Here is a 12,636-nt window from a genome sequence, read left to right as displayed (position 1 = left end):
GAGCAGGCAACTGCACAGAGCATGCACAAGAGCTTTGCTGCATTTCCAGGGAACTGTGGAGTTTGGCAGGGATGTGTAAATTGCTTATGAAATATTCAATCCCTTCAATTTTGCTGAAGCCAGGGGATTGTATCTCAGCATGACCATTACAGAAGTGCATGTATGTGAACTGCAGAGGAGGGGAGGGAAGAGAATTTTGGCAGGTATTCTAAGCACTTTCCTGGCTGATGGAGCAGGGTAAGGGAGTGTTTCAGAGGGCAGAGGATTGCTCTAGGGTGGAAGGCTCAGCTTAGTGGGAAAAGAGCTTCCTTTTGGTTGGAGTTTGAAGTTGTGCTCAGTAGCAGCCACAGACTGCACAGTCTCCTGGGTCGATTTGTTGCTTGGGTCTTTCTCACCAGCTGAAAACAAAAGATGTTCTGTGAAACCAAGAGCTGGAGTCTCATTTCAGGAGTCCAAATGTTACCACTTCCTGCTCCTCCCTTTCTTCCCCCTTTACTCCATCAAGTTAGAGCACTTGAGAGGAGCGTTTCTTCTTTTTTTTTCTTCTTTTTTTTCTTTTTTTTTTTTTCCTTCCTGTCCCTTCTCAGAGCAGATGGGCTTCATAAGACCTTGTGTCCCTTCAACCCCAACCGTGATGGCCCATCTGCAGTAAGGATATTATCTGCCTCCTCCTTCAGCCCCCTCAACAGATCTATCAGATTAATAGCCAAATGAGCCCCCAAGCCAAAGTCAGTTCATTCCATGGTTGACTCCAGGAGCCCTTTGAGGTGGGACATCTCCTCTGTCTCTGCTTCTTTTGCTAAAGGGTTCCTAAATTGAAAACAGGTAGTGAGGGAAGTGCTGAGGAAGGATCTGGTCTTGGGGTTGGGTAGCCACTTCACTGTGGTCCTCTCCTATGCTACCTCAGTGTTCAGACCTTGCACTGGGCCTTAGTGAGCACACAGGGCTCCCACTGGATTACTTTCTGAGTAGGGTTTCTGCAGTCACAATGTTTTGTTCAGCCACAGGCTGGCTGCTCATGTAGATCCACGTGTCTGGAAGCAGTGTAAAACAAGTGTCACTCGCCTGACCATGAACTTCTTGAGCGGTTGTTTGTCTTCATCACACCAGTCTTGGTGTGGTAGGTACAGCAAGCCAAGTGCCTGCTGGTGACCAAGCACTATGACATGTGAATGGGGCTTATGTTCACTCCAAAAATAATATTGAGCAATAATATTGAATATAATAATATTAAATATGTTGGACTCTTGTATAACTGCGGTGAGAGTTGTTGCTTAGGTAGGAATGACAGCCAGATAAACAGAATCATAGGATGGCTTAGCTTGGATGGGACCTTAAAGATCATCCAGTTCCCAAACTCCTGCAATGGGTAGGGCTGCCAACCACTAGATCAGGCTGCCCAGGATGTAAAGTAAAAGAATGAGGATTCCTGTCCTTGCGAGGGGTCCTACCATGATCAGAGGAGCTGGGTTTGACTTCCACTCAGAGTTACTTCACAGAGCGTGTGACAGTTGGCAACATTTTGAAGTGATGGGGCAAACAGCAGCCATGTCTCATCCGGAGCGAGCTGTGCTTCACAAATGTGGCTGTCGGCAAGCATGAAGACAAGTGTGGTCTGTATAACCTGTATAGTTTTCCCGTGGCTTTGGGAATTTTCCTCAGTCAAGTTCCTGTGAGAAATGGGACATAATGGAAGTCCTCTCAGTGCCTACAACTGCTTTACAGAGTTAGCCATCTGGGTACAAGTAGTACTTGGCTTTTCCACACTGGGGAAACTACAACTGCCTTCTCTGGAAGACCTGAAGGAGCTGTGCTGATCAATGAGTTAGAAAAGTGATCACCTGGCATGTTTGATGACCTAAATTACATTACTGAGTACACCATTATACAGGACAGTGAAATGTGAGACTGTGCCAAGAATTGCAGGAGGATATTCTATGACTAGGTGAGAACAGCAGATATGATTGACTGTCGGTAATTGTAAAATAATGCTCAAGGGAGAAGGAAAAAGAAAGCCAAATACATTAAGATGCTTAATGAACCCCGAATGAGCTTCTACTACTTTGAGAACAACCTCGGTGTCATTGGAAGGATTTCTTGAAAGTCTTGGCTCACTGTTAAGCTGTAGACAAAAAGATACGACAGAAATGAGTGGGGGACAAGGATTGAAAACCTCTGTTGTGCTACTCCACATGTAAATTGCACCTGCATCATAAATATTGCATGCTGTTTGACTTTCAAAGAGCATACTGTGGGGCTACAGATACTCAGAAGCAGAGACTAAATAGAAAAAAAGATGAGTGAAGGCGGGTATAGGTGCATGAGATGGTAGAGATATGTAAAATTATGGATGCTGTGGAGATGAAAATAATTAATCATTATTTCTCAGGGCACAAACAGGGATATCCAATGAAAAGATCAGGCAACAGGTTTGGAATAAAGGGAAGTACTTTTTCACCCAGTACATAATTACGTTTTGTAACTCATTGCCACGGGATGTTGCAAAGGCCAAAAGTTTAAATGGATTCAGAATATGAATTTATAGAAGCTAGGTCCATCAGTGGCTATTAAACACAATGCTCCGGATGCAGCCTCTAGCGCAGGAAGTCTCTAAATGACCAGTTGCTGGAAGCATGTACCAGGGAAGGGATTACTCAGTCCATGGCTGGCTGCTTGTGCTCCTTTCGCCTACACATCCACTGTTGGCCTCTATCAAGGACAGGATATTGGTGTAAGCGGACCTCTGATCTGATCTGGCAAGGCTGTCTTCACCTTCTTAATGGTGGAGGGAATAGGTACAGCCAGAAACAGCTACCCAACACCCTTCTGTAAGGAGGTTTCAAACATCCATGTAGACTTTCTCAGGTCTATGGCAGTGGTTGTGGACTGCCTTTCTCTGTGTTGGAAGACTTATCTGATACCTTTCAGGGCAAGGCATACTCTCAGCTGAGAGTATGTTCTCACTCTAACAAGCTGCGATGTAACAAATGCAAATTACCTGACAAGATTTTAAGACTTCAGGGGAGAAAAAAAGCACAAGGAAGAGAGAGGATCAGGCAAAAAACAAAATTTGCATTCTTTGCAAGCAGCTCTACAGAGGTTACTCTCAGGGAAAGTATAATAGAATTGTTAAGAATGGAAAAGACCACTGAGACCAGCTAGTCCAGTCATCAACTCATCACCACCATGCCCACTAGTCAATAAAATGGTGCGTTGCACGTCTCAGCCTCTCCCCCACACTGATGACTAAAGCACTATTTTTCTTGCTTTTATAGGTAGCCAGGGGGTTAAAGTCACTCATTCATACACCTGAAAACCTTTCAGAGATAGTCAATGGTAGTACTGGACAGTAAGCCCAGAAGAACAGGTCTAGAAGTAATGGTGTGTCAGTGGTAGCAACTTCTCCAGTGCTGAGGTCAACCAGAAGATAAATGATGGAGAATGGAGTTCTCTCGGATTAAAATACGAAATTTTCTTGCTGGATTCTTTGTATTTCCTTTGCACGCTAACAGAATGACACCAGGGTTGTTAACTCACTGCAGCTGATTCAGAAATGCTGACCTAAAGATGCAAGGAGAGAATAAGGCTTGTTATCTTGCTTGTAGCTCAGACAGCCCATTATAGGACTTCATGTGAAGAGATCCCGAGTAGACGTTTCGAGTCTTGAATGCCAGCAGCTAAAAATACTGGTGAGAGTGAATTTATGCTTTAGCTCATCAGCCAATATGCGGGAAATCACAGACTTCAGTGTTGAAAATATAATGCTAATGGACTGCCATATGCATTGCAAACTTCGCTTTCTTTCCTTAGATCTGTGTCCAAAGCTCCTTCCTCTGTGAAGCTTTGAAATGTGAAGTCTGATCAATGCTGACTCTTCTCAAAACATTCAAAAAGAATTTTTAAGAAACCTGTCACCTCTACATGTTCCCCTTCAAAAGCAAGTGGTTATTTTCTTTAAATTTCCACCCTTAAAAGAAAATGTTGATATTTTAAACTCCATAATTACAACCTGTAGGTTGCTTAAATTGGCTTAATGGTTGGCACCTCAACTGACTGGAACTTGGACCTTTTGATTTATTTCAAGTGGAATTACAGAGAACCATGCAATTTATAAAGCACTAGTTAGTCTTTGTTATCAAGCACATCCCCTCCCTTCTCCATCTTTTTTTCAACCACCTTCTTAGTGCTGGGTTTAGTAACGTGTTTATGACTCCCATAACATGGGCAGCGTCACAGACTGCATCCAGAGCTACTTCCCATTTATCCTGCCATCTGCTATCAATTATAACTCAATTTTATTAACAGTATCCAAACATAATAAAAATCTTCCTGTTTTCACAAAACTTGCATCTGTCAGTTTCTGGTAAGTAATGGGATTTATATGGCTGTTTTTGATGGTTACAGTTTTTCTCCTCAATTTTTCCTGGTTGTCCTGAACCCTGTTTCAGCAACGTTAGCCATTAGAAACTAGTTGCATTGAGGTCATTTTGGCAGGAAGCTCTTTGGCACCCACTCAAGAAGCTGTGAAGATACTCTGAGGCTACTACAAATGCAAAGTGAAAGGTTTAAGTCTACTCCATCCAAATAAACTTAATTTGGAGGTGGTTTATATCAATTCATAGAGTGATAGAATCATTAAGATTAGAAAGACCACTAGTTTCATCTAGTTCAACCGTCTGACCATTCCCACCATGCCCACTATCCGTGTCTCTCAGTGCCACATCTACATATTTCTTGAACAGCTGCAGGAATGGTGACTTTACCACCTCCTTGTGCTGCCTGTTCCAGTGTATCACCATCTTTCTGAGAATAAATTTTTCATATCACCCAACCCAACAACAACTTAAGGCCATTACTTAATGCTGTTACCTAGGAGAAGAAAACCAATCCCCATCTTGCCACAACCTCCTTTCAGGGAGCTGTAGAGAGGAATAAGGTCTCCCTTGAATCTCCTCCAATCTGAACAATCCCAGTTCCCTCAGCAGCTGTCCATAAGACTTGTGCTCCGGACCACTCACCAGTTTTGTTGCCCTTCTTTGGACACTCTGTGGCCTCAATGTCTTTCTTGTAGTGAAGGGCCCCAAACTGAGCTCAGTACTTGAGGTGCAGCCTCACCAGGGCTAAGTACAGAGGGACACTTCCTTCATATATATCTACATCTATATGTGTATATATATATATATATATATTATTTTTTTTTTTTTTCCATGGACAATGGTGTAGTGGTATTCCGATAGACACTTACAGTGGCTCTGAGGAGCAATGGTAACTTCTATCAGGAAGAATTATGACTTCTTGAAAGGGCCTCTGGCTTGTAAAGGGAACTGGTAATGTTAGTGGCCATAACCACCAACTTCCCTTGTTCACATCATTTCTGTGCATCCTCACAATCTGAGTGAGGAAGGCCTTATAATTCTCCAGTTTAAGAGACATTCATGTAACGACCTTACAGTTGTTTTTTGTGCATTTATTAACTGAGTGACAATGCAAAGCTGTTTCTGGCTGCCAAGGAGATGGAATCCAGCTGGCAGACCTGCTGCTGCAGGGTCTCAGTCGGGCAGCTCCGATGCTGCGTGCTAATTGCTGGAATGTGACTGCTACCCGCGGGGTGAGGAGAGAGAGCGAGCTCTGGAAAATGAAGGCTCATGCAGCCCACTGCCAAAGTCTTGGCCACACTGAGCTCCAAGGGCCGCTCAGTGTGGTAAGCTGCTTCTCAGCTGAAGGCACTCAGGAGCTGCCCTGTGAGAGTCCCAATCCCTCCTGCTGCACAAAGGGTGTACTCTGTGCAGGGCATGATGGCTTTCAATTTCTTTCTTTCCTTTTAGCTTATCCAGTTGGAAAGCACTCATCGAGGGCTCCGTCTCCAATTCCGTGTGTTCGGTTTCTGGTGGTGCGGATTGAATAAATCATGCTGTGAGAGCAGCCCGTAACTTCAGCTTCCAGTGCCACTGAAGTCACAGGCTGCTCTGAAAATGGTGGGAATATAGCAGCTGTATTTACCTGGGGTGTTGCCTGTCTGTTGGAAAAATGACTCACTTCTCCAGGGGTGTCTTAAGGACTTAAGAGTCCTTAAGTTCAAGATGCATTCACTGTGTTAGAATTATCTGCGATTGCTTGGATGATTGTGGATTCTGCTATATTGATAGGAGCAAGACATACTCCTATCAATGCTCCTAGGTGAAGGCAGGTGATTTTTGACTTATTTTCTCTCAAGATGAGACCAAAGTATGTATCTCGAATCAGTGAATTTAAATAAAAAAATTCTATATTTCCTCATGCTGTTTTAGGCTACAGGCAGGCAATTCAGAAATACAGTTTAGCTATATATTTCAACAAGGTATATCTTAGTTATTAGATATACAGAGAAAAATAGTGAACTTGGTATGATGCAGTCAGAAAGAAATCCATCAATAATACAGACTGCAGATACGAACACAATCCTTGACAGATGATGGAAGTCACTGGGTGCTAGGCTTATGGACACCTGGTTTTATTCAGGTTCCAACAGTCCTCCCCTTTTTGGATAGTTTTCTGCCACTAGTTTTAAAATTGTAGATGGCAGAATGGGGCCCCACCGGGGTGGGTGTTGGAAAAAGCCACTCGAGGAAAGAATCTCTGATTTGCAGCCTTTATGGTTTTTGTTGTAAAAAGGGAAACAGGGTAGGAAAAGGGAAAACAAATAAATGCACTGAGTAGCATGCTGGCAAGCAGTGTTATGGCCCACATCTTTTTAATTGTATTTCATATGTGTAGGAACAGAGAAGCCAAGGGAAAGAAGACTGAAAGGACACGCAACCAAAGCAATGAGCTTAATAGAGGTATTCATACTTGTACCTGTGACCATATAATACGAACAATCTTCTATAAAACGAAGAGTTTAGACTAAGTATGGAGAGTATCTGGCCACCAGACTGCTGGGAAACAAAGGATCTCAGCTCCTGGAAGAGTCCTTAATGGTATTCATGTGGTTAATCAGATGTGAACCTTTTTGATGGGGCATGCACCAGGCAGGTGAATGCGTTTTCAGCCACTGGGAGAGTCAGACACCAGGTAGAGACATTCTCAATGTGGGAGAGGTGCCAGTGGAATCAAAACAAGACAAGGGCAGTGGAGGTGGACATTATTCAGTGCTAGAAAAACAAAATGTTTGTAGAATTTGTACAAGCTAGGATTTATCTTGAGTTTTGAGATCTGACCTCAGGATTTGATAAATGCATTTTTGCTCGCTGAATCCACTTCTGTTCTGTCACAGGCCAGGGGCAAGCAGATTAATCTGTAGTGGCTAAGGAGGAGTCTCAAGAAAATGCACACCTCCGTGCATTGCAGGCACACCTCAGTGGCCTTCTGTCCAGGCTGTGTGGAGCTGGTATTCTGCTGATCTTCAGAGGAACTGGAACTGGGATTCGTATAGCCAAGTTTTGAGTTTGGGATGGGACTATCTCTGCAAACTGGCACTCACTTGCAGAAGCAAACATCTGAGACACATCTTCCATTTCCAGCCAGACCCAGTGCCATCAGGAACTTTAGCTATTAGTGGCTGCAGAGCACAAGCAACTCCAGTGACCTCTCTTGGTTCCTGTGTTGACTGTGCAGGGAAGCTGCTTGAGAACCAACACAGGGAACTGATTCAGACAAAAAAGAATGCATCAGGGAAGAAGTCCTGGGCATTACAACATTAGAGAAGAGAATCTGTGGCCCTGAGGTGGAACTATGCTAAGTCAACATTTCCTCCAAAACAAGGCACAGGGAAACCCAGGAGTTATTACGTGGCCCAAAAGGCAGGTGCTGAAACATACACCTGTGACTGTGCTTTTGAATATAAGTGATGAAGAGCAGTGACTAAACAAGGAAGCTTTCACTCTTCTGGGAGACACTAAGTACCATGGTTTAAATATTACTTTGCCCATGCCCTCTGCTTTTTCCCCTCTGCAAAGTCAGATCCATCTGTTTAAGAGTATTCCAACCAGTGCTTCTGGTGTAGAACCTCTGGGATCATTGATCCTCTTTTTTCCTTTTAACTTCCCATTTTAGCTAAGAGTGAACTGGTTTGGAGCTTAACAAATATTGATTCTGAGCCCTTAAAACTGGAACACATTTGTGAATTTAGTGGCTTAAATTTTCCAAGAAATTGCTTTCTGACTTGGGGTCAAAACTTACTCTTGGCATGGGAACTCCCCAGTGCTTGTTATGCTGGTTTGAAAAGTTCAGCCCCATTTATGGTGCTGGCTACTACATTCCCTTTTGTTTGAGAGAATTCATGACAACTGACATGCCCTCACCACCCACACACCCATCCTATGAGGCCTTTGGTCCGTAGTTTAAGCCTCCAGAGAAATTAATAGAAACAAAGACATGCATACTTTACAGTGTAGAAGAATTTCTAGGAGGCACTTTATTTTCAGACATGGATGGATCTGTGCAAAATAAAACTGTTTGTATGTGGTCTGATGCTCAGATCTACCCCTAGCTCCTTGTAATTCTTTTAGAGAGCTTGTTTGGAAGAGAAGACCGAGGCATTTTCTTCCTATTTCTTCTCCAGCCCATCTTTAGACTGTGCAGTGTTGTTACTTTGTGGAGCCTGTGGTCAGTGTGCTGTGGCTCTTAGAGTCCAGCTTCTCAGTGTTCCACAACCAGGTGTAGCAAGCTGCTGTTTCCAGTCTAATGACCTGTTCAAACACGACTTTGTGATAAGGCATGAAGCATGCCCATAACACATGATACTTGGAATAGGTCACCGTTGGGATATTTTGCTGTGCTTTTATTAAACTGGCTGATGGCCTCAGTTTGAACTGTCTGGTTCTAGCAATAAAACTCAGCAGCTGTGAAGTCTATCAGGTGCTGAGGGACCTTTGGGCATAGGTTAAGCCCAATGTCTTTAGGTCTGAGATGTTCAGCTTTGGAGACTTTAGGCTATATAACTGCATTTGTTGGAAAATTTAAGCTGCTAAATCCACAAATGTGTTCCAGTTGTAGGGGCTCAGATTCAGCATTTATTCAGCTTTTAGCTAGCTCACGCTCAACTACAATGGGATGCTAAAAGGAAAAAAGAATAAATTACTCCAGAGGTTCTATGCTATGTCCCCACAACTATTCCTACCTATTTCACAGCAGGTTTTAAGAGCTCAATTAATGAGTCTACTTTTTATTTCCCCGGGTAAAAGAACACGCCTAAGTGTATTTGTTGCTCCTATGAAGGCTGCTTCCTTGGACTAGAGCTTCCCACTCTTCTCTGTGCACAGCAGAGAGGACGTTGGTGTCATTCAAGAGCCTTGCACAGGAGAACTGAAGACCTTCGGCCAGTTTCTGCTATTTCACAGAATCGTTAAGGTTGGAGAAGACCTCCAAGATCGCTTGAGAACAACTGTCAATCCATCACCACCATGCCCACCAGCCTCATGTTCTTCAGTGCCGCATTCACACTGTTCTTGAAATGCTTGCTGTCCATAAGCAGACTGAGTTGTAGATTTCTGATGAATCCCAAAACAGAGGTGGTTTTTGAACAGTTGGACATTCTATATCAGTGCGTGATAATGTGTGATAATTAGTGATGAGAATAAAACATCTACTACAAAACTAATTATTTGTCCCTATAGATGGAAAGAGCTGGGGAAGATATACTCTGGATCACTTATTTCTTTAACAGAAATTCTTCCATAATCATAAGAAAGAGTAAGAATAAAAGAAATTTTTTCTCTCCCACTCCTCCGATGAAGACGAGAAGGGACAGAGCCAATAAATGCAGCAGGTGTTTGAGCTAATTAGTAACAATTTTGATCAAACATGGGAAAAAAGGGCCTGAAAACTCCTCAGGTTGCAATGAAATACTTTTTGTCACCTGGCAATATAGACCAGACGTCCCCTGTTCTGAGCAACTTTTCTTAGTAATACTATCCCCCTCCCTGAGGTGGCTCAGCCATTTGTTAGTGGATTTCAGTCTTGGTCAGCAGCTGTTCTTCTTTGGTGTAACAATGACCCAATGAATCTGAGTGACGTGCTGCAGTGAAGAACAGATTTCACTTGGTAGTTTGAAAGCAGTCACATCACTTACTGTTTTTTTGTTTTGTTTGTTTCTTTTCTTTTGCTTTCTTCCTATTGCTGCTGAGACAGTGAGAGCCCAGACCCAAGCTCACTCGGACAGGTTGCACAGACTGCTTGCCAATTAGGTCACATATGGAGCTGTAACAGCCCTTGGCTGGGTTTCAGGAAGCAAAGGTGTGCAATTCTGTGGCAGCTCCGCCCCAGCCAAAGATGAGGGAATTATTCTCCCTAATTTACAGTAGCGAGAGCCAGCGTCCCCTCCCACAAAGCTGCAACGCAAGAACTGAACTGGCCCAACTGACTCCTGCTCTCTATTGGTCTCTGCCTCATGCCTATGTGGAAACTGGAGAGCAGAAACACAAACAAGTGAATGTTATTGTTGTAGATGCTGGGCTGGTCACTGTAGGTATCTTCTTCAAAGACCTCAGTTCTTACTGGGAAAGTACCAAGAAGAAATGATGGAAAGACCTTATGTCATGTTGCTGAGCCTAAGCTGACAGTGCTTGCAAAACAACATAGCTTTTTTTGGATGTGTTTCTGTGTTAGTCCTGCCTCACTGGGTTGAGGGAAATGATTGCCATTTCACAGGGGGCCAATAAACACTGTTAACAAACTTCACCTTTTTTCTTGTACTGTATATTAGAACATAGGTGACTCTTCAACACCACAAGTGGTGGAAAAATGGGTGTATATGAACAGTGTCCTGTAAGACTCTGCTTTTGTCCATTGACTGTAAAGGAATTCTGAAGTGACCAACCCTGATGGAGATGCTAGACAAGTTTCCTAACCTCTGCCTTCAGCCCCTGGTTCTTGTCCTAAAATGTTCTGATAGAGTGGATAAATTCTCTGGCAAAATACCATGGTTTTCTCACCTAATCTTCTATGAGAAACAATTTGTATTGATTGGCAGGGTTCTTAAAAAACTCTTCAGTCATTCTTTTGAGTTCCTCTCTGATTTCCAGTGTGCTCTCTGACATCAGAGCTGAGTACACTGAATCAGCAGTAGTCATGTGGTTCCTACTATGGATGTTGTACAGGTCTATTCATACATCCAAATAGTGCATTTATTTTTTGGCCAGAATGTAGTGCTGCAAGCTTGCTGTCAATTGTCTGCCAGCTGTGGATGCCTGAAAGGTTTCCTTGCCTATGGGAGCATTACTTAAGACATTCCCTTGATGGTTATTGCCTTTGCCATTTTGACATTACCAGTTTTAATTAAACTTGTCAAGCATTTTATTGATTTATTTATCTTCTGCCACCATGGTCCAAATATTAGTGCCCAGAAAAAAAAATTCATATATATTTAAGCAGATCTACAGTGCCTATGGCTTCTGTGAAAAATTGTGTCCTGTTAGAACATCAGTTTAATTTGATGGGATTTATTTTCCATAAATCCATGCTAATTCTCTTTAAATTCATATAATTCTACATCATTCTAAATACTTTTATCAAATGCTTGGCTATTTTGCTAGTGTCAGTAGCAGAGAATCATAGAATCACCAGGGTTGGAAAAGACTTCCAACATCACCCGGTCCAACTGAATCAGACTGATAGAATTGAGCTGAACTTTTTATTTACCTTTTCGACTAGAGAATGAGCTCTGAAGGGCAATGAATTGAGTGCCTTAGCTCTTTGCAGCCCATGGATTTCTGCAAAACAGGCCTAATTATTGCAAAGCAGTCACTGAGAGGCATTGCTGTTTGTTGTAAAAAAAGGGTGTGGACAAAGATAAATTGTTAGATTTTTTGGAGGCCTAATTAGGAGGCCATCTGCAATGTAAACAGTACCAACAAGGTAGGCAGAGCCACTGCCAGATGCTAAACAGTGAAAGCCAGCTTATCTTATGTTAGCCCACCGACTACATTAGCTTACTGTCTTGAAATTAAATCCCTTGCAAAGGTTTTAATGATGCTGTGGATTTTTAGTTGTGCCTTTGGGTTGTTGGGATGTATCAAGCTAAACAGATTTTAGAAACAAAGGATGAAACCTGTAGACCTGACTGACTGGTTGATCTTGGAGGCAGCACAGCTATAAAAATGAAAAATATCCTTCTAAGAATACTTTGTGATGGAAATGGAGTTGTTTAGAAGGAAGAAACGGGTACTATCCCGTGGCAGTTACTGCCAAGGTCCATTATTCACAGAATCAACATATTCCTAGCTCTACGGAGAGGTACTCCACCAAGAGAGTTATAATCCAGGAGTTATCTAGGAATAATAGGAAATTCAAGAAACTGAAGAGGGAATAGAGTACTTGCTCTCCAGAGCAGTTGTTTGTGAATGACTTGGGTGCTCTCCACCAGAGGCTCCAGGTGTGTCTCTGCTAGCAGGATGCCAGGCTCACGTCACCCAGCATGCCTATGCAGTGGGGTGCTCTTGCTGGCTGGATACCCCAAATCTAGAGGAAACTCTATTGAACCCATGTGATGTGCATGGATCCCACAGTCTGGCAGAAGAAATTCTGCTAACTGTGTTGCTCCTAGCTCTTGACATGCAGTGTCAATTGCCACACTGGAATCTCACAGGAAAAGTTGAAAAAGGAAAGATGATGGCAAAAAGCAAACCAGACAATGCAAAGGGGCATTCTGGAGCTCCAACA

This window comes from Tympanuchus pallidicinctus, unplaced genomic scaffold, assembly GCF_026119805.1.
Source record: "Tympanuchus pallidicinctus isolate F22 unplaced genomic scaffold, pur_lepc_1.0 scaffold11, whole genome shotgun sequence".
In the NCBI taxonomy this organism is placed as follows: Eukaryota; Metazoa; Chordata; class Aves; order Galliformes; family Phasianidae; genus Tympanuchus; species Tympanuchus pallidicinctus.
This window is presented reverse-complemented; position numbering follows the sequence as displayed.